We start from the raw sequence: 22,125 nt of genomic DNA on the forward strand, positions 1-22,125 counted from the left end.
AACTTTCAGTATGTGCTTTCTAAAAATGTAAAAAGATCGGTTGAGGTACATTTTTTAAGAGCAGCTAAACCTTGACACAATTAGTCTTTGAAGAGTTAACAGTCAACTTTTCCTCCTGAATTGTAAACTCTGAGTGACTAAAATAAAATCATTGTTTTAGTTATTATTATTATTATTGGTCTTTACTGTCCCAAAGGGATATCCACTAATAGGGGTCATATGTTCTTTTAGGAACAAATGATCACATTTTATTCTAATTTTGAACAAACATCATTTTTATTTGCTTATATGATAAGCAAATAAAAATGATTATGTGCTTTTTGGGAACATTTAAAAATACATGGAATGACCAGAAAGGTTAAAAGATAGATTTTGGAGCCATTTCTTTAGAAAACTACATATTGAGTGCTCTCTTTTATTTCTCTGAGCTGCACATGTATTTGATGCAGCGGACTAACCTGCAGTTGCAGTTGAGCCAGCCTGAAAACGCTGTCTTGGGACATCAACAGATAACAGTGCTTCAAACTAACAAACAACGTCCGACAAATCATGTAGTGTATCAGACATGTGTCTAAGCTTTATTATTAGAGAATGAAAAAGAAGCTTAGCTGTTAACTCAGACACTATGAACTCTGAATGACACAGGGTTCACACAGAGGTTATGGGTTCAAATTAGCTAAAAGATCTGCAGGGCCAACTGAGGCTATTTGTTATGTCACAGATATGCTCCACTAGGGGGCAGTGTATCATCTTGATTTTGGGTGATGCTGCTGTTAAGGGCAGAGTAATGAATGAATAGGGAGAGCAGTGAGAGAGATATGACCCTCTGATGAACTGTAAGTCTGCTGGGAGCTCAGCAGGGCATTGCTGACTGGTTAAAAAAAAAAAATGCCAGCCCTCCACCTGCAAGAGGAGAACAGTGACAATGATGCGTCTGTATGCCTGTGAGTTTTTGTCCATGTGTTCGTATTTGTGTTTGTCTCTTAGCTCTTACATGGGCATTTGGTGAGTTTTTGGGTGTGGTTAATCATGCTAACATGTGGCCAGCATTGGATAAAACACACATCCCACATTTCAGGTTTGTCCACTTTCTGTTATATCCCTACTCACTCCTACAGATGAAGCTGGGCAGAATTTTTCCTCACAGATGAAATTAAGACTATTTAAGCCTTTTGCTGCCAGATCACTTCTCTAAACAATCCCTTGGCCCCTCTTTTCTCACTCTACTTTCTGGACTTTTTCTACCCCCCCTTTTTTGGCTCACCTTCTTTCTTTTCTCCATGTCTTTATTTCGTTTCCTAACAAAAGCCAGGACCGGGAGGCACATGATTAGGCCGCCACTAATTGGTATCAGATTCACAGGTTTGGATCAGCACTGTGCTGGCGCTGGAGCCAAAGTATTGCTCACATCTGCATGGAGAGTGGGTCTCTGAGAACCCGAGTGTGTCGAGCCGTTTGGCCCACCATCAGTTTCCCCTCAGAGTCGAAGGCCTGCCATCACGCACAGTGCTCCGGGGCCAGACGAGCTCCAAGCACACACATGTATGACAGCTTTCATGTGAAAGCCAAACTCTGATCAGAGGACCTCGGTATTGACACCTTTCATGGTTTGTTAGCACCTTGACAGTGAAGAACATGACAGCTGAGATGTCTGCAATGTGACAGAAAGAACCGTCCGGGTCCACATAGAGAGAAGGCTGAAGTTAATGGAGGCAGGATGGACATGGGGATTTGGGAGCAGGGTCTGCCTGCAATATTTTCGTTTCATGACCCCCAGAAACTCACACGCACAGACTAAGGTGAAAAATATAAACATAAAATGCAGACACACACTTGCACTTGTCACTGCAAATACACTCTGTCAGTGAACAGTATGTTTTCTGTGGGTTTTTGTTAAATGAAGAGGGAATTTTATGATTGGCCACGCCACAGAATTTGTTTTGTTGAGGCACCCTGGTTTGTTTCGACTTTATCGCAGTGACATGAGTTGGCAGACTGCTGGGGGGCAGAGGGTGGGGGTTAGGTGGTCTGCAATGCTATGCAGAGATGATGGTAACGAGAAACAGAATGAAAAAATGAAACCAAGAACAGAACAAAATAAGTGTGGGGCACCTGCATACTTACATACCATGTCCTCCTTCCCCAAGGGACATCCCTGACCCAGGAAACAAGGACCTAGCAAGTTGTCAGTGGTTAAAGGATGGTTTGTGGCCATTAAGCTAGTGAAGTGATAGCATGCCCACCACAGTACACAGTCTTCACCAGCAGCAAACACTTGGGAGAGTGCCATTGGATATGAGACAGCAGCCAGGCAGCCACAAGAGGATTCCTGCCAATAGTCCAACAGTGCTCCAACGTCAAACACTTGGCAGGTTCAGCACCACCCGTCTTTCGGTTAACCCCTTATTTAACCCGACAAGTTCCCTAAGAACACGTGTTTGTTTACAACAAGGGCCTTTGGGAGGTGATTGCAAAGGGAGGGCTGGAAACACAACTGCCCTCTCCTACCTGTGACGTTTACAGTACCACTAAATCTTGTAAACATCTAATCACTGAGCAATAGCAGGAGATCCTGTGTCTTTATGCAAGTTTCTCTATGTCCATAATGCATTTACCATACAGATTATAAGGCTGATTAATAAAATCAATACTAATGATTGACCAGACAATGTAATTTGTGGTTTAATAAAAGCCACAAGAATAACCTGATTTTGACTGTTATGGTCAAAAGTATTTTTCTCAATCTAAAAATACAAATTAGTTATTTTAGGAAATTTCTGAAATATTACTCAGAGCTCCATCAAATCTCCCATATAATTAACTTGCACATGACTCTGTATTGTTAAACTACAAGTCTTTCGTGTTGATGATTCAAAATAGTCTAAAACTATAATTAATAATAGTCTATAACTATTACTAATAATAGTCTAAAACGATTATCTTAAGGGAAAAAGAAGCTGTCAGAGCTGTGTGCAGGTCATGAAAAGTTCTACCACTGTTGCAATTCATACTGGTTGATAACGGTCATAAATAACTTAATATTCATTCATGAGAGCGGATTACATTACTTATTCATTCTGCAGATCTTTTACGTTGGTTGGATGAATAGAACTGACAACTTTCCAGTTAGGAAGCCACTATCTCTAAACTCATCTCAGACTTCTCTCGTTACACCTCCTGCTGGTGATCTCCTGGTGGCTTCCCACCAATCTGAAGTCTTCTTACTGTTTCTCTACCTCTTCATTGCTCCTTCCCTATGCCACTGTCTACATCACCCTCCTGCTGCTCCTCTACCAGCGTCTTGACACATTTTTCAACCAGCTTCCTGTTGCTCCTCTGCCATCTACTTACTGCTGCTCCGTCAGCAGCTAACAGCAACCACCACCTCGAGGAGTCTAAGCTGAGAGTGTGAAGTTGGGATGGGAGAGGACTTGGAATTAACTTTCAGGTGAGTTGAAGAGGTGGAGAACTATGAATCACGTTCCTGATTTGAATTATTTCATTCAGTTTAGTTCAGTTCAAAGATTCGTCATTGACTGTATGTTCATTTTTCTCAAAACCACGTGATGGCGTCACCATTAATAAAGGTAACGTTTGGCACTGCTTGTGACTGTCTTCAGTCCTGTAGTCGTGCACCCAATTATCTACCTACCTAGAGTTATCACATCATGACAGTTTATGCGGCTTTTGCAGTCTTTCAGGAAGCTCCAAAGCAAAATGCAACTGATTTGGTCAGTGACAATAATGATTCAGCCTGATGACTCTGTGTTTAAGATTCAGTCATACATGTACTGAATATCTCTAGTGAGTTGCGGATACAGGTTCTGAAGGGTTTAGATGGACTTGCATGGTTACAGTGTGTTAATAAATGTTGGTACCAGATCAAAAAACTCAAACTGAAGGCAGAAATCAGACAGGTCAAGTCAAGTAAAAGCCAGACAAAGACTCTGTGAAATCAAAATGTTGCTTTATTAAATTCAATGGAGCAATGACTGTTTGGGTCTTATGTCTGATTTTTACTTTCAGAAATACTCTTTTATCACTGCACACATTTTTAATAGTAAAAATGGTGACTCTTGGTTTAACCAGCCTTGTGAGAATATGAGGTGCTGTGCTACAGACATTTTGTTCTCTTGACCAGTTGATATTGAATCACTGAACATGCCTAAAGACTGCATAAGAAAAGCAACTTAATTTGTTTTTCATATTTCATCTCCATCCTCATATTTGGCAAGCTAACAGTCTAACATAGCGCCATCATGTACAGATATGAGGCATATGGTTACTTCCAACAGGGACTCACCCCAGACTGGTATTTGCCAGCTATTTGCGGGCAGCCTTTCATTCTGACCCACCATCAGATAACAGAACAATACAAATCAGCAACTTTGATTGAAAGGGACAATTTCCCTGTTGCCTTTCACGTGACACCACTAGGCTGGAGAGAGGGGAAAAAGTGACTTTCAAAACGTATCATTTCCATTTGTTTTGACTGACATTCATCTCGCTTACTTTCTAATTAAACCCCAGTGAGGTCAGAAAGATTGTTATGCCACTTTTTAAAAAGCTTTTTGTGGAAATACAATCCTGTGACCATTTCACTAAGCCGGAGTCACCTTATCCTTGCTCTGTGCCCCATGGCAGCCCTCTCACACTCTGAACTCCATCCAAACACAACAAGCAGGGACTGTACACAGCACGAAGAAAAACAGTTATAATGTGATCCCTCGTTTTTTTCTTGTCCCTTCTCTTTCATTGTCAGTCTCCCCCTCTGCCCTTCTGGCACATCCAATCAAATTAAAACTGGAGGGAGGGGAAGGGAATTGCCGTTGTGGGGCCCTGTGTCCCTAGATTCATAGAAGAGAGAGACCAGAGACGGGAGTTTATAGCTACCCCTTCACCCCCTTTACTTCATGTAATCCCAGCAAGAAACCAAAGAGAGGAAGAAAGGGCAGCATCTGCCGCCAAAAGACGTTACAATAACAGAAAGAAAACCAACCATCCTGAAACACCAAAACCCCTCCATAATCTAGGATATGGTGGGAGGCTTTGGAACAAGTGACAAAACTGGTGTGTGTATGCATCTGTGTGCGTGGACAGCCCACCAGTTCCACTCATGGGTAACAGATGGTGCCTTATCATTGGCCAGGATCGGCCGCGCAGCACACATTCCTAGACATGCCGGTAATGCCTTTTGTGATGTTCAGTTAATACTAACTTCACGTAGAATTACACACCAAATTACCGTTGGAGCGTGCTCATTACTCTACGTGTTATCAGTGTCAAACTCGTCAGACAGAGCACGCTGGGGGACATTCATTGAGATAATTGTTGTCTAATGATTGGACAAGCTATTACACCTTTCTGTGTGCTTTCTTTTTAATTATACACCAACACATACATGCCAGCGTATGTTACCACCAGCATGACCCATTTGCACCCGCTTACGAGTTGCCCATCATACAAACACGCTTCCTCACCTGGCCACCCTAAAAGCTGGCCTTTTAGCAGCCTCCCTCCTGCTTCACCCTTTTAATAATGCCCTTTTATTCTTGAACACATTATTAAACACTGTCACTCAGGCTAAATACCAGGAATAGTTGGATAAGAGCCCAAACAAGGATGGGGCAGCAGAAAGGGGGGAGGGGGTACATGGAGTACTCTAAGTGATAGATCTGTTTGAGTCCATAAATGCCGGTGTTGTGAATAGCGAGAGAAAGGTAAAAGGTGGGAGGCTGAAGGAAGGCTGGAGGGAGGCCAAGTGCATTATGGTTGGGGTGAGGAGTTCACTCTGGAGTGCAGCGGGGGGGTGATGTTCACTCTGGCTGCATGCCGTGATGGCTGGTCAGTGAGGATGATGATTGACACCTGGTCTAACTGACTGGGTGATTGACAAATGCAGTGGGCATGTTAAAGTCTGTGGGTGGAATGATGATGGTGGTGATGGTGTTCTGGCATTTGTGTTGAGTGCAACAGTGTGTACCAGAACAGATGTCTATGTGTGCTGTTCGGGGTATGAACATGTGTTTGAGTCCATGTATTTGTCTGGGTGCGTTCATGAATATATGCCTCCATGTGGTTCAGATTCTCTTATACACATCTGGAATTATTTTAACAATAGAGTACTTTCAGGTAATATAACACATCCTGTGCTAGACGTAATACTGATAATGAATGTTGGATGACCATCTTAACAGAATGGAGCAGGGTTAATTTCTATTGGCTTTATTAAAGGAATAATTTGACATTTGGGAAAATATGCTTATTCATTTTCTTGCCAAGAGTGAGTCACATGAGAAGATTGATACCACTCTTGCATGTGTGTGCTAAATAGAAAGCTAGAGCCAGGAGAGGGTTAGCTTAGCTTAACATAGAGATTGGCAGCAAGAAGAATTAACTAGCCTCACTCTGTCCAAAGGTAAAAATCTTACCTACCAGCACCAGTAAACTTCACTTGTTAACATGTTATCTTGTTTGCTTAATCAAATCGATGTCAGCTTGCTAGCTTGCTACCTTGAGGGGGCATTCATATCAAAAATAGTAATGCTTTCAAAAATCACAAGGGGCTTTATTGGTGTGGGTGTGTTGCTACAGTGTGATCTAGAAAATCCAGTTTGAGTAATATATCCAGGAGTTTCAAGGCTTATCATGCCAAAACACTGCACTGCGGTTTATAATACCATCAGGAAGGATTTTGCAACTCTGTAAAGTCATCACAGCGACAATCAATTTATCCTCTCTCTCGACAATTATGTAGTAAACTGTATCATTCGGGCTACAGAGTATCCACCACAAATGTCTATTCGCATGTATTTGATTAGTCAACCCAGTTCATTGGATGGATGATGCTGTGAGGGTGATGTGGTAAAAGTTTAGCCAGGTTCGACTTTTTATGGGGCGGAATGGTTCAGGAGGTAGAGCGGTCATCTAGTAATCGGAAGGTTCCAGTTCGATCCCTGGCTCCTCCTTAGAGAGTGTTGAAGTGTCCTTGAGCAAGACACTGAACACCTAACTGCTCCCAATGAGCAGGTTGGCACCTTGCATGGCAGCCTCTGCCATCAGTGTATGAATGTGTGTGTGAATTGGTGAATGTTGGCATGTGTTGTAAAGCACTTTGAGTGGTTGGTAGACTAGTGCTATATAAATGGAGTCTGTTTATCATTTTGGTGTTGCATCATGGACCCTACTGTGCCAATGCAGTAAACTCACCTAAACTAATGAGGAGAGTTTTTTTTGCTATTGTCAGTCTGAACACTTCTCACATTAGATGTGACAATTCTAAATTGTTGCTTTGCAAAATTTATCAGCCAGCTCTCATATATCTGTAATACCAAAGCTAACTGTTGGTTTAAGGTAACTGAGCTATAACTGAACAGTTTGATCATATATGGAAATATCACTTTATGAATTTAGGTACTGCTAAAACTAGGCAGTCACAGTTTATAAGAGATTTGTAATGGCCCTGTAAAGCCTCTATATAGTAATGTTACACTAGTAATACACTAGTAGCTGACACATTGACTGATGGCAGTTCCAAAGTGGCCTTGTTTTGATATCTAATAGCCCTAGTACCCCCAAGTGAGAGACAAAGCACATGATAAGGCTTAACCGGGGCTATGACAGGCTTAGCCTACTGGTTACTGCGAGGAGTGACAGGCTGATGAGAAAATGAGTTTCCAAAGCATTGTGAGAATGGCCACATATTGCTGATGTCACCAGAGCGGAGCTTGGCACAAAGACACACACAGACACACACACACACACACACACACACATACACAAACACACACACAAACACACACAAGGATCACCTGCCTGGAGACAGGGTAGATTATGGGGAATTAGGGGGTACTGTGTGACTTGGCACCGAAACTGGGGGTCCTGTTGTTGTCGGCGCAGGATCTGATCTTCTGCCAAAACACATTGACACACACTTACAATAGAGAGCACACAGATGACTGAGAACACACCAATATGAACACGCGCAGAAGGTAGAGACAGACACACTTGTGCCCATATGCCTGCGTTGACACAGGCATATTGTACACACTGTATGATGCACTTCCATGAGCACATGTCCACTCAAACACACACAATTTAGTTCAACCTGTAACACATTAAGCCACCACACATAGCACATATACATTCTCTCATACACACACACACACACACACACACACACACACACAAGCTCCCAGCACTGAAAGTGTGCCCCCCATCCAACAGTAGCAACTGTAACAATGACAAGGCTTAGCGGTGCAACAGTAGCCCCCTGTAGATTGACATACGAGACCGCTGTTCATACAGTGCAACCATTCACAGCCTCAGAGCTTGATAACTCACTTTTAGCCAACACTAACCTGCAGCTGTGCACTGTTATAATTAACAGTGAGGTCTTTACATGAAATGTCAGGCTTTATTCAGGCTTTTAGTGACAGGCATATCCAGCTAATGTAAACTGGGATGTGGTAGGGTGGATGGTGCGCATAATTTGATATAAATTGGTTTGAATATGGCATGTAACAGCCATGCCTAAAGATCAATCTTACACTTTAACTCACCATAGTTGGTAAGGTATTTTTAAAAAATAAAAGAATCTAAAACAGCGAATTAAGTTACTGTATGTTACAGCAAAATAAAATACTAGTAATTTAAAATAGGATACACCGCTTTGATATAATAATATTAACTCAAAGTTCACTTACTGTTTTTTTCAAGAGCTTTCAAACACATCTCTCGGTTTGCAGATGAAGTTTGCTTTATTGTCATGGAGATACCTCAGTTGCCATCACATGACCTACAGTATGTGTTGCGAAGAGCGTGAAAGCATTAACCTTGACCTGCAGGTGAAGGAGGGGCCTGTTATTGGAAGATTGATAAAAGGATTATCACTGTTCAAACCTTACAGGAAATCTGTCAACCAGATAAATTCATCTCCTGTGCTCTTTAAAACTATAGTGTTTATCCTTACCTGGACACCAGTGCAATCCATTATCAGTCCCACAATATTTTACACTTTTGGTGGGAGATCGGAACCCTTTTTGCATTTTTTGTTTTTTTGCATTGGATGTGTCTGTGAAAGCTCCAGAAAGTGGACAAACTACTTTTCCTGTGGTCAAAAATGAATTTGCATACACCAACCCTAACTTTAACTCGACAAACAGAATACTGGCATTTTGTTAATTGTTATTATATTAGAGATATTGAATTATGAATTTGACGTTATCACTTTTTTCCCTAACCATTCTAAATGAAGCATTAACATTTAACACTGTGTAAAAACAGTACATTTATGTGAGTTGGATTGCCTCTCTCTTGCAACACACATACCATTCAGTTTTAAAACACGCATGGCATTGGCAAGGGGGAACTTGCACTGCTGCTCAATGTCAAACACACACATACCAAACACGTGCACATTTAACCCACATGCATGTTGAATTCATGCTCGCACATTCAGTTCAAATACACAAACAAAAAATGGCACAAAAAACAGACACTAAATCAGGTAGTGTTTAGAACAACACACACACTGTGACACACACATTTGTGGAATATGTATATGCAGGCAGCAACACACACGCATACACACACATTCACTTACAGTACACCGAGTCATGCATATCTCTCACACCCCCCTACCAGTTGTCAGTCACTGCCTTTGAGCACAAGGCCTGAGGGACTAGATTAAATCCTTCTGGAGACAGGATGACGGGCACAGAGGCCTGCACAGAACACACACACACACACACACACACACACATGCGTGTGCACAAAGTGAATGACAGCATGTCCTGTGCTAACTATCTCTACATGATGAAACTCAGTGTTCTTTGCTGAGATCAAAGATTTGAGATTTTCAGGGAGACACAACTTTTTCTCAGAAAATGAATTATCTGTCATTCCATTATTTCAGCTCATAATATACCAGAACATTGTGCATCTCTGCGAACAGAAATAATAGTATAATAGCACAGCCTGATTAATTCCTTGAGCCGTAACACGCATCAAACAAAGTGGAAACTTTGTTAAAACTGGTTTAAACTTTTAGTCGACTGTTGCTGAAACCAGGCCGGAAATTAAAAGCCCACCAGTAAATATTTTGTGGTGATTGCCTGCAAATAATGAGAGACAAAATAATGTGTGCTCGTAAATGTTTCATTGCCGGGGGTAATATAACCAAATGCCTGATTTAGTCTTTATCTGTGTAATATAACAAATCACAAATTAGTGGTTCAGTGTTGTGCTGTGCCATGCTTGACAGACCCCTGCTATTCCCCAGTTAATGATATATCGGCAATAGCTGAAGCAATTTCTGCTTATTTTTTTCAACCTCTTAAATTGCATTAAACCTACATGTGGTGAAAACAATTTGAAAGATTGAAAGCTATGGGCCAATGTGGTGGAGGTACTGTCAGGTGATTTGGGTGGCTGAATACTTGAAATCACCCAGTTGCTGTGTTGTGATTCGCACAGTGTTCCTCCACTGGTTGCTGACAAAGTGTTGGCAGCTGTAGATGAGTTACAGGCATATTTTAGAGGATACTTTGTTTTTGCTTGTCGCATCACAAAGCGGCAGCAGCTAGGCAACCACGAGTGAAAGCTGGAGTCTCCAGGCTTGAGAATGAAAGTTATGCAGAGGCAAAACAGATGGTGATGAGATGAAGTTTTTTGGCATGGTGCTTTGCAGTTTTTTGATGCGCTCTTTTGTTGTTCTTGAGCGCCGACGTCAACTGTCTTCCTGGCTCTGCTGCGAGTGGCTGTAGCAGCTGTAATAATACTGCAGTGACAGGATTATGAAGGGTTTATGACCTAGTTCCTGCAGTGAAATGGGGCGCGTTACTGTAGGCTATGCGAGTCAAACCTGACTATATGATTGCAATGTGTGTCTATAAATTAACTATTTGCTCACTTAATGTGTGCATGTGATATTGGTTCTTATTCTTTGTTTCACTAAAACAGCTGAAGGGGCTTTTTCCACCCCCACATACTTTTTGCATTATGGGTAAGACGATACACAATCTGCTCAAAACCGGATGAAGCTGCATGGTTGCCGTGGGAGCAAGAAAGTATTTTATTGACAGATGACATAACGGTATGGCTTCCCCATCCCTTTTCTCAGATGAAAACTATGCTGTGGATTGATGACAGCAACATCCAAAAAATCCTCCATTTTCTCACCCAACAAACATTAATGGAACTACTCCCAGAAGAAGGATCTTTCTGTCAAAGATACTTATGTGCCAATATATTTATGGCACTTATGGCAGTATATTTCTTGGCGGAGGGGTGGGAGGGGGGGGAGTTGGACAGTTCGAACATTCAAACTTGCATTTTCCTTAGGTGCTGAGGATATAATAGTCACCCAGTTTCTGAAGAGATCTCCGGCACTCCTGTGTCCTTGGGTTTGGAATCCGTATGTGTGACTCTGCACCATCCACCTACAGTGTTATTATGTTTTTGATGAACAGGCCATGCGGGTGCAGTCCAAACTCAAGGGCACAGCCCATCTATCTGCCATCTGTCAGCGACTTGTCATCTGGCTTTAGTAATTACACAAGTGTAAATACGGCCAGGAGACAGTAGTTTGATGGCTGAATGAGATCTATGTGGAGTGTATCCCCGTGTAGTCCTTTGACTTTTTCTTTAGCACCATCATCAGGTCAAATAATTGAAATACTTGGGTTTAACCTTTATTTATCCAGGGCAGATTGACTAAACAAAAAGATTTGTTACATCACAGGTGATGTCTGTACAAGAAAAAGCGGTGCATATAGGGTTTAAGTGTCTTGCTGCAGGATGCTGCAGTAATAGTTTTTCAGGTCAAAGAGGAGTGTTTCTCTTTCACATTCCTCTCCCAAATTTTCCTCAGGATTTGATCTGGCATCATTTTAAGTGAAAAGCTTGATTCTTTGAATTGCCATTGCTGCCAAATCCAGACTACCGGCACCTCCTTTAAAGAAAATATGACTTATTTCGAGAGGCATTTACTGCCTGCACAAGGCAACTAATAGTGAAACAACCAATGAATAAAGATGAAGAGGGGATGGTTTTATGCATGAACATCTTTGACCGGATAACCTATGGGAAACAATTTGCAGAAGCAATAAAAGAGGGTCTATAAACCAGTTTAGGGAGATCAAGGAAACTGACAGTTGACTCTGAAGCTCAGCAGGGACGGTAAAACACCTTAAATCTTCCACCCCAAACGCTCCATTTTAGACCCCAGATAGATTCTTTATCTTTATGTGTCGGTAGTAGTAAAAGATTAAAGTTGTCTGTATGCAGTGTGGGTCGACTCCTGGTGGTCTGTCTTCACAGACCTCACAGACACTGAGGAACACTGACTGCTTCTTAGTAGAAAAATCCCTCACAGTAGGAGCTTTATTCATATTATTGATTCTTCTACACCAGTGTGGCTCTTTGACAGGACAAAATGAATTGATACAGTCTGTGAAGGTGTATCTTTCAGGTAAAATGCAAAATGTCTTCAATCAAAAATCTAGTGATTCAGATGAATTTTTCCTCAAGACCTGACATAGAAATTCACCTTAAGATGATTGACATGTAAATATAACCATTAGTCTTTACTGTTTTCTACTGGGATTTATCTAGCATATGTGTATCAGTTTTCCAAGGTGAGGTAGTCATTGCTGGCACCTGTCGTGATGAATGCAGTTTGGACTTGGGTAGATTCTTCATCGGTTGTTGGTGGTGAAGTAAAAGAAAATAATGGAGCCAGTAAGCAATGAGGGATGAAACTAAGTTGTGTGGATTCACTGACACGGCGCAGACATTTGAGCAATGGCTGAGCGAGCATGTTTGCCACAGCTGGTGCCTATGGGAAAACTTAAGACATGAGGATCTATACTTCTGATGTTGACTGACAGGTGAACAGCCCACCTTCCTACCCCTTAGGCTCTAGCCTTTATAGTGCAGATTGAGCCGACTGACTGTCACGTAGTGTTGATTTCGTCTCTGTATTACAGTGGCAGGTAGTTTTTGTCAACTTATACGTAGTTAAACTACTTTAGTTAAGGCCAGTGAAAGGGTGAGGCATTTCATGTGGGTTGAAAATGTTATGTTTATTGTAAGAGTTTTAAAACATTGCCTTGCCTACTGACGTGGCCGATTCCCAAGAGCCTGGCCCTGCATGTTGCATGTTTGACATGAGAATGTTCCTGTTATGCCTCCTGGGTGCATTCTTTTTCCCAGCCTGAGGGAAACAGGTTTGACTGACTGCAGGACTGGACTCTATGTCCTCCACATAGTGTAATGACCTATGAGGTTGGTGGTGACAGAAGCTGTTCCAGCTGGTAGGCCTCTTATGGCTTTGGCCAGGCCACTCTTCTCTTCATGTAAGCAGTTCAGGATTTATTGTAAGGGTGTATGGCAAAGAAAATTATTACAAAACAACAGAACAAGCAGTTAACGCATTCAGGATCGTCTCAGTGTGGTGCAACTCAACATCACCACACTTGTTCTTTTGACATCTCTCAGGTTAGACCCATCCTCCTATGTGTGACATCAGCTCTGACCCTCCAACCTCTTACTACACATACTGTAATCTACCAAACTACCAAAGACTGATCATAACAGAGGGAATTCATTATTTTTAATTCACGTCTTTGCTTCAGTTTGTGTTACAAATCTGCACCTAATTGCATCGTTCCAAATTGAATTTCACCTTCTCTAAGGGAGTTTTAAAACAAAATGGTTTGTTTGCTCCGGTCCCAATGTAAACGCAGGCTGAAGGTCCTATCTACCAAATGCCAAACATGCAATGTACTTTGCTGTGCTAGGAAAGGTTGGACCTCAGTTCATTCTCTGGCCGGTTGCTAGCAATTGTTGATTTTTCTGAGTACAATTGCTGTGTTCAGACCTGCCCAAATGAAGGTCTGAAAATGAACCAGAGTCTGATTCAACAGGACCAAAAAGTGCAGGTCTGGAAACAATGTTAGATTTACTTTGCATTCAATCTCAGTATTCCTGTAGCCTACACTGACTTGTGTCCTCCGATAACATGCATTGTTGCACAGACACTTATTTTGTGATACTCTCAAACTTATCCAATAAACCAATGCTGACTCATTAGTCATTCAATTGATTTTTGCCCCTGCAGATTCTCCTTGCTTTCTCTTTCCTCCTCTCTGCTGTCCTTGAGGTCACCCTCTGTGTCCCTCTACTCTCTCACTATGTTTTACACCTCTCTTGCCCTTCTCCTCCTCTGCACTCTTGAATTCTCAAAATTTACCTTTGCTTGCCTCTTTCCTCTCCTCTCTCCATCAGCACTCTCTCTCTCCCCCTCCTGTGTTTGTTTACCAGCAAGTGCTGATTGCTGACCTAGCAGCCCTGCTGTCTCTCCACTACTTGCATTTTAGCTGTGAGAGGCTAAGGACGGCAGGCAGGGAAAACTCTGACGTTTTAACCTTAATCTGATGGAGGTTTTCCTTAGACAGCTTTTTACTGCTATTGTGCATTGCTTATCTGGCCAATTGTTCGAGGCCTGGCGTGATGGAAGGCTGACGGGTCAAACTCATAAGCCCTGTCTGAATTGCAAATAGAAACCTATGATCAGCAGAGTGTAATGAATTTAAAAAGGCTTATTTATAACTTTTTTCACCCCGGGATAGGCCTTTTATGATTTCCCAGCTCTAGGATGTTCTTTGCATTTATGCTTTTGATTTAGTAAACACTAGTGAAACACTAAATTAAGACTAAACTTCATGGCAAACACACACACAAAAAAACACAATAGAAATGCAGTTTGAACATTAAAGCCAGACACCTAAGGGCGGTGAAACTGTCATATACGAATGTTTGCAACCAGCTACACAATAACGGCCGCTGCTCTCATTTCTGTGCAGTCTCTGTTGTGTGTCCAAACACAAAATGAATAAAAACTCATCACTAGAAAACAGAGGGGCCTACAGTGATTTTCTCTGAACAAAACAAGTCAGTTAAGAAGTGGACTGCTGTAAGAAGAGAGGGTGTAGCTTGGGGCCAAGAAGAGTGCCATAACGGCAAACAAAAGAGCAACAATAACAACAACCACAGCCCCTGAGAGCCGTCTTCTATCCCACTTGAATTATTCATGAGCCCAATACAGTGAAAATAAATATTTATATAGGCTATATTGAAAGATTTAACAATGAAATGACATGCTGGTAGTTCAAAAAAAGCCTCCTGTGCCTATCAAATATTCACAGAACTTTTAGGAGTTCAGTGTTTGGTGGAGAGGGCCTTGAGTGGAACAGAATGCAGATTTGGAGGCAGGGTTATTCCTTAGTGTATGTTACAGCAGCTTGATTCCATGAACAGATGCACACATGGCGTGTATTTCAAATACATGTATTCAAAGTATGAATTTAAATACTTCAGTGTGGTTCATATTTACAGATGCCAAAAATGTATTGCAGTGTATTTTGTTTCTTCTATGTGCTTTTAAATAAATAAATAAATAAATAAATAACTAAATAAATTAAAAATAAATAAATGTCTTTTTCAAGAAAAATGTTAAGAGAGTATCCACATTTATCTGCAGGATATGCATGCAATGCATTCATTCCCATCTCTAACTGCTGCTATCTCTGGTCCATACTTATTTAAATAAACACTGCAAATCAAGGCTGTCAGCTGTGCGCTTGAGAAAATTTATCTTTCTAATTGAATGAACATGTTGACTTGACTGTAGTCATTAAAAGCTCCCCAACACTATATCTCTGTTTAGGCTTTTATAGACTTTTATAGACTTCAATATCCCGCTGCTGTGTGCGCAGAAAACGTTTTGGCCGGATGGCCGTGGCTTGGGGTAATGAATTCTATTAAATCATTCCCTCTCCTTTATTAGGATGGCATTAAAAGAGGCCAAAATCTGGAGCAAAGTACACAGAAAGGAAGAAAAACAAACCACTCAACACAGAATAGATCAGTCCCTTTTTTATTTTTTGGGGGGAACCAGAAACAGGCTGCTCTTTTATTGGCTGTCAGATCCCACCCCACTGCAGCAGGCAAACAGAGAGATGAAAAGAGGGGAAGGGAGAGGGGGACATCTCTGTATTGAGTGGTTAGAGAGGCTCATCCAGACATCCTGGGTGAAGCATGAGAAATGAGAGAGAGACAGAGAGAGAGAGACAAGAAGAGGGAGGGGTGGACAGAGTGTGTTAAGTGCGGGTGTCCTCAAATGTGTATGCATTTGAAAGGGAGGGTTTTTGTTGCTTAAGTGTGCACATGTATGGGGAGGTTCTTTATGTTTGAGTGTGTGTGTGTGTGTGTGTGTGAGGCAATCGTCAGTGTGTGTGTTTACAGATGAATCTCGGGAGGCAGCGGTTGGAACACTGAGCAGACCTGCTATCGTCTGTTTTCACCCGTAGGCTGCCAGGAAAGTTTAAGTGATAGCCCGTCTCTGTAGAGCATTTCCTAGATTAGATATGAAATATTAAAATGCGTCACTTTTAATGTTTCTGGACATGTGTATGTGCTGCACAATACTGTTTTGTTGCGTTTTTGGCTGTATTGGCAGGTTTTGTGCATGTACGGATTGCGATTTAGACTTTCACATGTGATTCACACATTTTTCAGGAGGCGAGTAAGTGGGTGGTCAGTGCCATAAACTTGTCGTGCTTTTATTATGTTGAAGATCTTATATTGTTTGACAAGAAAATGCTGTGCTTCCATGTTTTCTGGTTTCACTAGAGGCCATATCAAAGGAAATTCCCTTTCAAACTGGATGAGATACATTTTTTCTCACAACTGTAACTGTGTATATTTAACTTGTGCTTCCCTCTCTCTTCACTTCTTCACTTTGTTTTCTCAAGAACTGCTGTGTATTTCTGAGTCAGCCATCAGCCCAAACATGACACTTCCCCATATGTTGCTGCCAGTACAGATGCTCATTGATTTTTAACTGAACATTTAAGCTGTTTGAAACATGGAAATACACTGGCTGTATAGCAGTTGATACATTTGTGTCACTATGATGTGTTATGTGAGGACAGGTGATTTTTCAGTCTTTTCCCACAGGAAATATGAATACATCAGCCAACACTGATTTGCTGCAATGTTTGTAGCATGTAATGACCAGTACACAGTGAAGACACCAAGTCGAATAGGGCTGGGTATCAAACCTCAATACTTTTTTAGAATTTGAAATGTGTCTGTAACACCACTTTTATCAGAAACTGTCATGTAACAAAAGTCGGCACCAAATGCTTGATCAAATTCTTAATCTTGTTTACTTATTCTTTGATCTGACAGCTTCTGATTTAAATCAGAATTTTGTCAATTTTAGATTGTATTTCAGGCTTTGTATGTTTGTGAAGATGACATCAAATATTATCAAACTTTTTTCTGTTAAATGAAAAAATGGTTTTGTAGAAAAATATATTTAAATTCCTCCAAAATAAGGCATCAAAAAAGTATTGTTTTGATATTGGTACTGAAACTTACATATCTTATTGGCAATAATATCTAAGTGTCTGTGGTCCCTAATAGACCCAAAGTCCATAGGGGGATTACAAACTGAGATGGGAAGGCAACATTGCTACAGTTCCCCAGATCCCCGTTGGCCCCCCTAAAGCCCAGACTCACTAGGTGGCAACTGGTTTATGGTAATTAGAAGTTTTTGGTTTTACATGAGAAAACAATTATCAACTGGTATTATAAGAGCGTTAAGGTGAGTCCTGCTTTGTCATCTGATCTTATATCCCTATGTCAAAATCTAGTTTAAGACCTTTATTACTTTAGTTGATAGTGTGCTTACATGAAGCATAAACTGTATTACTGTAATTTGTGTTTAATCAAACTACCACACAATAAACCTGGGAACCATGTAATATTCCAGCATAGGAATACTGCACATATGGTACAAAGAGAGGGAGGAACAGAGAGTTGGCAGGGACTCAGCAGCTCATTTTTGCACTGGGCCCCCTATCAAGTTAATCCAGCCCCTGCCTAGCTTGGAGATATCACTGCCTGCGAAAAATTATGCGCTTTTCTTGTAATTGCATGGATGCTGCAGTCAGCTGCTAATACAGTATTTAGGGTAAAACTTATGGATGCAGGCATAATGATAAACTCTCAAAGGTGCACAGGTTTCTAATGCATTAGTGTATGTGACTATGTTATGTATGTGTGATGCTTTAGGGATCCCTCTTGAGTCGGCTCATCAGCTTTCTGCCTCCCACATTAAGTCCACAACCTTCCCCTCTTGTTGTTTTAAAATGGCTGCCAGAGGAGACTGCAGGTGGGACATCTCACTACTGACTCAAAGTGTGGCCTAAGGCCCTAAAACACTCAAGGGGATGAAATGCCTTTCCTGATTTTCTTTGCTCTTTGTTTCAAATAAAAGTTGGATGAGACTGAGTTCCAGTTCAGCCTCAAATCACTTCATTGATATCTTTTTGCAATACTTAGATTCCATCCATGTATTAGCTGTAAAATGTGTCTTCTATCTTTGTTATTTTGTGCCTTGATCCTGGCTCTTTGTATTACTTTAAGTTATATGGCAATCCTGTGTGTACTGTGCTCTACAGAGGGCCTAGTGAACTCATTCCCTTCAGTTACAAAGATTGAGTAATCAGGCTTACAAAGTGGCCGTGAAGAATGAGACAACAAAGACTGTCCCTGTTCAATTCAATTATCTTTCACCCCTGTCTTGTCTCAGTGTGTCCCCTAAAACGGTTGTGATATCCTCCATCTCTCTTGCTCTCTGCACCAAACCCACAATCTCACTCACGTTCACAGCCTCTCTTTCATTCTTGCTCTTTCTCTCCCCTACACACAATAGGTCTCCTCAGCTCGGGTCCTGTTTGATGTTGGACCCCGAACAGCTGAGCCCCCTCTCCCTTTCTGTCACTCTCTTTATTCCCTTTAAAAATTCACCTGCTTTATTTATTTATTTCAGAGGTTCACTCATCACCAACCCGTCTAAGCTTGTCCCCTCTGTGCCCTTTTTCTTGATAATGGGAGCCTGCTCTGGTCCATCACCACCTCCCACTCAGCCATGGCTGAGTCCTGTGTGATTGACACGGACTGCTCTAACTTCCCAAACGCTCCACAGCCCCTCCCCTTGGCCCCCATCCGCATCCTCCATGCCTCCTTCTCTTCCCGCAATCCTCTGTCACCATCTTTTACAGACTATGGCCCCCTTCCTTCCTTTAACAGTTGACCATCATCTGCAGGAGATTGATAAGATTGATCAACAGTGACTCTTTCTCAGCCACTGGAATTTCAGAACAATCTTTGAAATTGCAGTTGCAGTTACGGGACAGGCTCTCTAACCACAAGGCAAAAAACTTCTACAATAGTTCAACTTGCCTTTGAAGTCCTGTCACCAAACATCTCTGTGTTCTTATCAACTCGACATGATAACCTTCCATATCTACTTCTTCTCCTTTGGGATACAGATCTCTCAGATGTGTTGTACTCAAGCAAACAGTCCTCTATTGAACAAGCAGTTTAATGTTGCACCAAGATTAGAAAGAAGCTGAATTGTTTGGAGAAAAGTAAAATGATCTCAAGCAAGATATCTTTCTTGTAATTCAATTTTTTTTCTTCTTTTTTGCCCTTATTGGATAGCGGGCAGTGAAGAGGCAGACAGGAAACAAGGGTAGAGAGAGATGAGTATGACATGCAACAAAGGTCCCCGGCTTGAATCAAACCAGGGACATTGCAGTTATGTGGCACAATAGCCATTCAGCTACAGGGGTACTCCAAGGGAACTGTATTTTTTATTAAATCTTGCTCAAGCAGGAGTAAACTGTGCATTTGTTGGGAGCTATTTTCAGCTGTGAATTACTACTTGCCACATTAGGTAATTACAGGATCATGGCACATTGAATTTGCCTTAATTTGCCAAGATTATTTTGAGTCAGTTACATTAAAGAAATAACCATGTTAATCTGTGATGTTAAAATGTATGTAACATGAGCACAAGAAGAGAAGAGTGAATTTACTCATTAATGTCAGTTACACAGCATCTAGCTAAAGTTTGCTAACATTAGCTAATGTTAGCCACCATAGGCTACTGGTCATACCAGACTGAGGCTGGTATGAAATAAACAAGGCTTAATTTATTGCTTATGAACTATGTATTCTTCTTCTATGAGCAGAAGAGTGCTAGTTGATCCCTTGGTTGGGTTTGCTACACTGTGAGTGTGTAGGAACTGTTTTCCACTGAGAATTTAATTTCTTTCCATCTAGTGGCTTTTCTGGTATTGCATGTGGTTTTGTAATTGAACTTCCTGTGTAGGATGTATGTGGGAGGAATTTGAAGTGGAGAACTGCTGACCTTGACTGGAGACATTGTTGGCTGGTGGAAGGAGCACTTCAGGATCTCTTCAACACGACTGACATGCCCTCTGTGGAGGAAGAAGAATTGGATGACTTGGGAGAAGCTTCACTCCTATCCCTGGCAGAGGTCTCTAAGGTAGTCAAAAAGCTCCTAAGTGGCAAGGCGCTGGATGTGGATGAGATTTGCCTCAAGATGCTGAAGGCTCTGGACATTGTTGGGCTGTCATGGCTGGAGTATGAGGCTGTTGCTGCAAGCCATCCAGTCCTTATATAGCCGCAGTGAGAACTGTGTCCACATTCTCAACAGTGAGTCAGACTTTTTCTCTGTGGATGTTGGGTTGTCCTTTGTCACTGATTCTGTTTGTGATTTTCATGGACAGAATCTTGGCGAATCAGGCGCAGCTGGGGGTGGAGAGTGTCTGATTTGGGGATCTCAGGCTTGCTTCTCTGCTTTTTGCAGATGATGTGGTTCTGTTGGCTTCAACACAATGTCCAGCAGGCACTAGGAACTCCTAATCTGAGGCCATGGTGCTCTGCCAGAAATAAGTGGACAGCTCCCTCTGGGTTGGGAGTGATTTGCTTCCCCAAGTGTTCAGGTATCTCGGTGCAGCATCAGCAGTAATGTGGGCCTTGTACCAGACCATTGTGATGAAGAAACAGCTGAGCCTGAAGGCAATGCTCTCAATTTACCAATCAGTCTACGTTCCAACTCTCACCTATGGTCACAAGCTTTAGGTAGTGACTGAAAGAATGAGATTGCAGATAGAAGTGGCTGAAATGTGTTTCCTCCAAAGGGTGTCTGGGCTCAGCCTTAGAGATAGGATGAGGAGCTCGGACATCCAGGGGGAGCTTGGAGTAGCATCAAAAGGAGCCTGCTGAGGTGGGTTGGGCACCTGGTCAAGATGGCTCCTGAACACCTCCCTCTGTACGTTTTCCAGGCATGTCCAACTGGTAGGAGACCCTGGGGCAGACCCAGAACATGCTGGAGGGGCTACATATCTCTTCTGGCCTGGGAACGCCTTGGGATCCTCCTGTCTGGGTTTCCTTACTCAGTCTGATGCCACTGCGACCTGGTCCCACAAAAGCAGTGGAAAATGGATGGATGAGTGGATGGATGGACTTCCTGTGTAGCATAGAAGAAGAGTGTCGGGCAGGAAGTTCCTTCTCTTCGGCAGAGTGAAAGCAGAGTGGTCCTGTGTGAAGTGTGAAGATAATCTTAAGTCATCCTTTTGTTTGCAGACCTTTGAGTGGCATTATCAGTAAAGGTATTCTTAATCTTCTCCATCTTAATGTTTTTGATTAATCATTTTCTGTTATTTGTTCTAGTTTGTTTATATAGTGTTACTGTGTGACTACTCACGCTGTTGGCTTGAATTGTCCATAGCATACTTACCTCAGGCGTCTACCTGTGTATTTGTCTAATCATATATGCCTTTTGTCTTCACCTGCCTCCCTACCGGTAGTGTACTGTCATGATTTTACTTACCTTTATTTTTACTGTACCTTTTTTCAGTTTCACATTTCATATTAAATCTGCCTAAAACAACTACTGCCTGTTCCTTGGAGAGATGGTATGAAGAGGAGTTTAGCTGGATGTGAAAATTCAGTATAGGCTCACTAGGAGGACACTGGAGAATAACAGTACAGTGAGTGATGTGTTTACGGTGAGGGCTTTGGCCCAAAGCACTACAGCACACAGATATTAATTCCACTGACGGCTTTATCTGCTTTGGGACTTACCGCGTGTTCTGTGTGTGAATGGAAGCACATGGGTGTGTCTTGCATGTGTCTCAGTCTGTGAGTGTGCGTGCATGTGTGTTCACAAGCACTTTA

General features: G+C 41.8%; 1 long non-coding RNA gene across 1 annotated transcript; it reads left to right on the forward strand.

The window, feature by feature from the left end:
• The first annotated feature begins 798 nt into the window (after window positions 1-798).
• On the forward strand, window positions 799-21,819 carry LOC137188435 (uncharacterized). The gene is made up of 3 exons (XR_010929406.1): window positions 799-944; window positions 3,369-3,448; window positions 21,231-21,819. It is a non-coding gene; the product is annotated as an uncharacterized lncRNA (long non-coding RNA).
• Window positions 21,820-22,125: the final 306 nt, after the last annotated feature.

The sequence above is a fragment of the Thunnus thynnus genome, chromosome 8, assembly GCF_963924715.1.
Source record: "Thunnus thynnus chromosome 8, fThuThy2.1, whole genome shotgun sequence".
Taxonomy (NCBI): domain Eukaryota; kingdom Metazoa; phylum Chordata; class Actinopteri; order Scombriformes; family Scombridae; genus Thunnus; species Thunnus thynnus.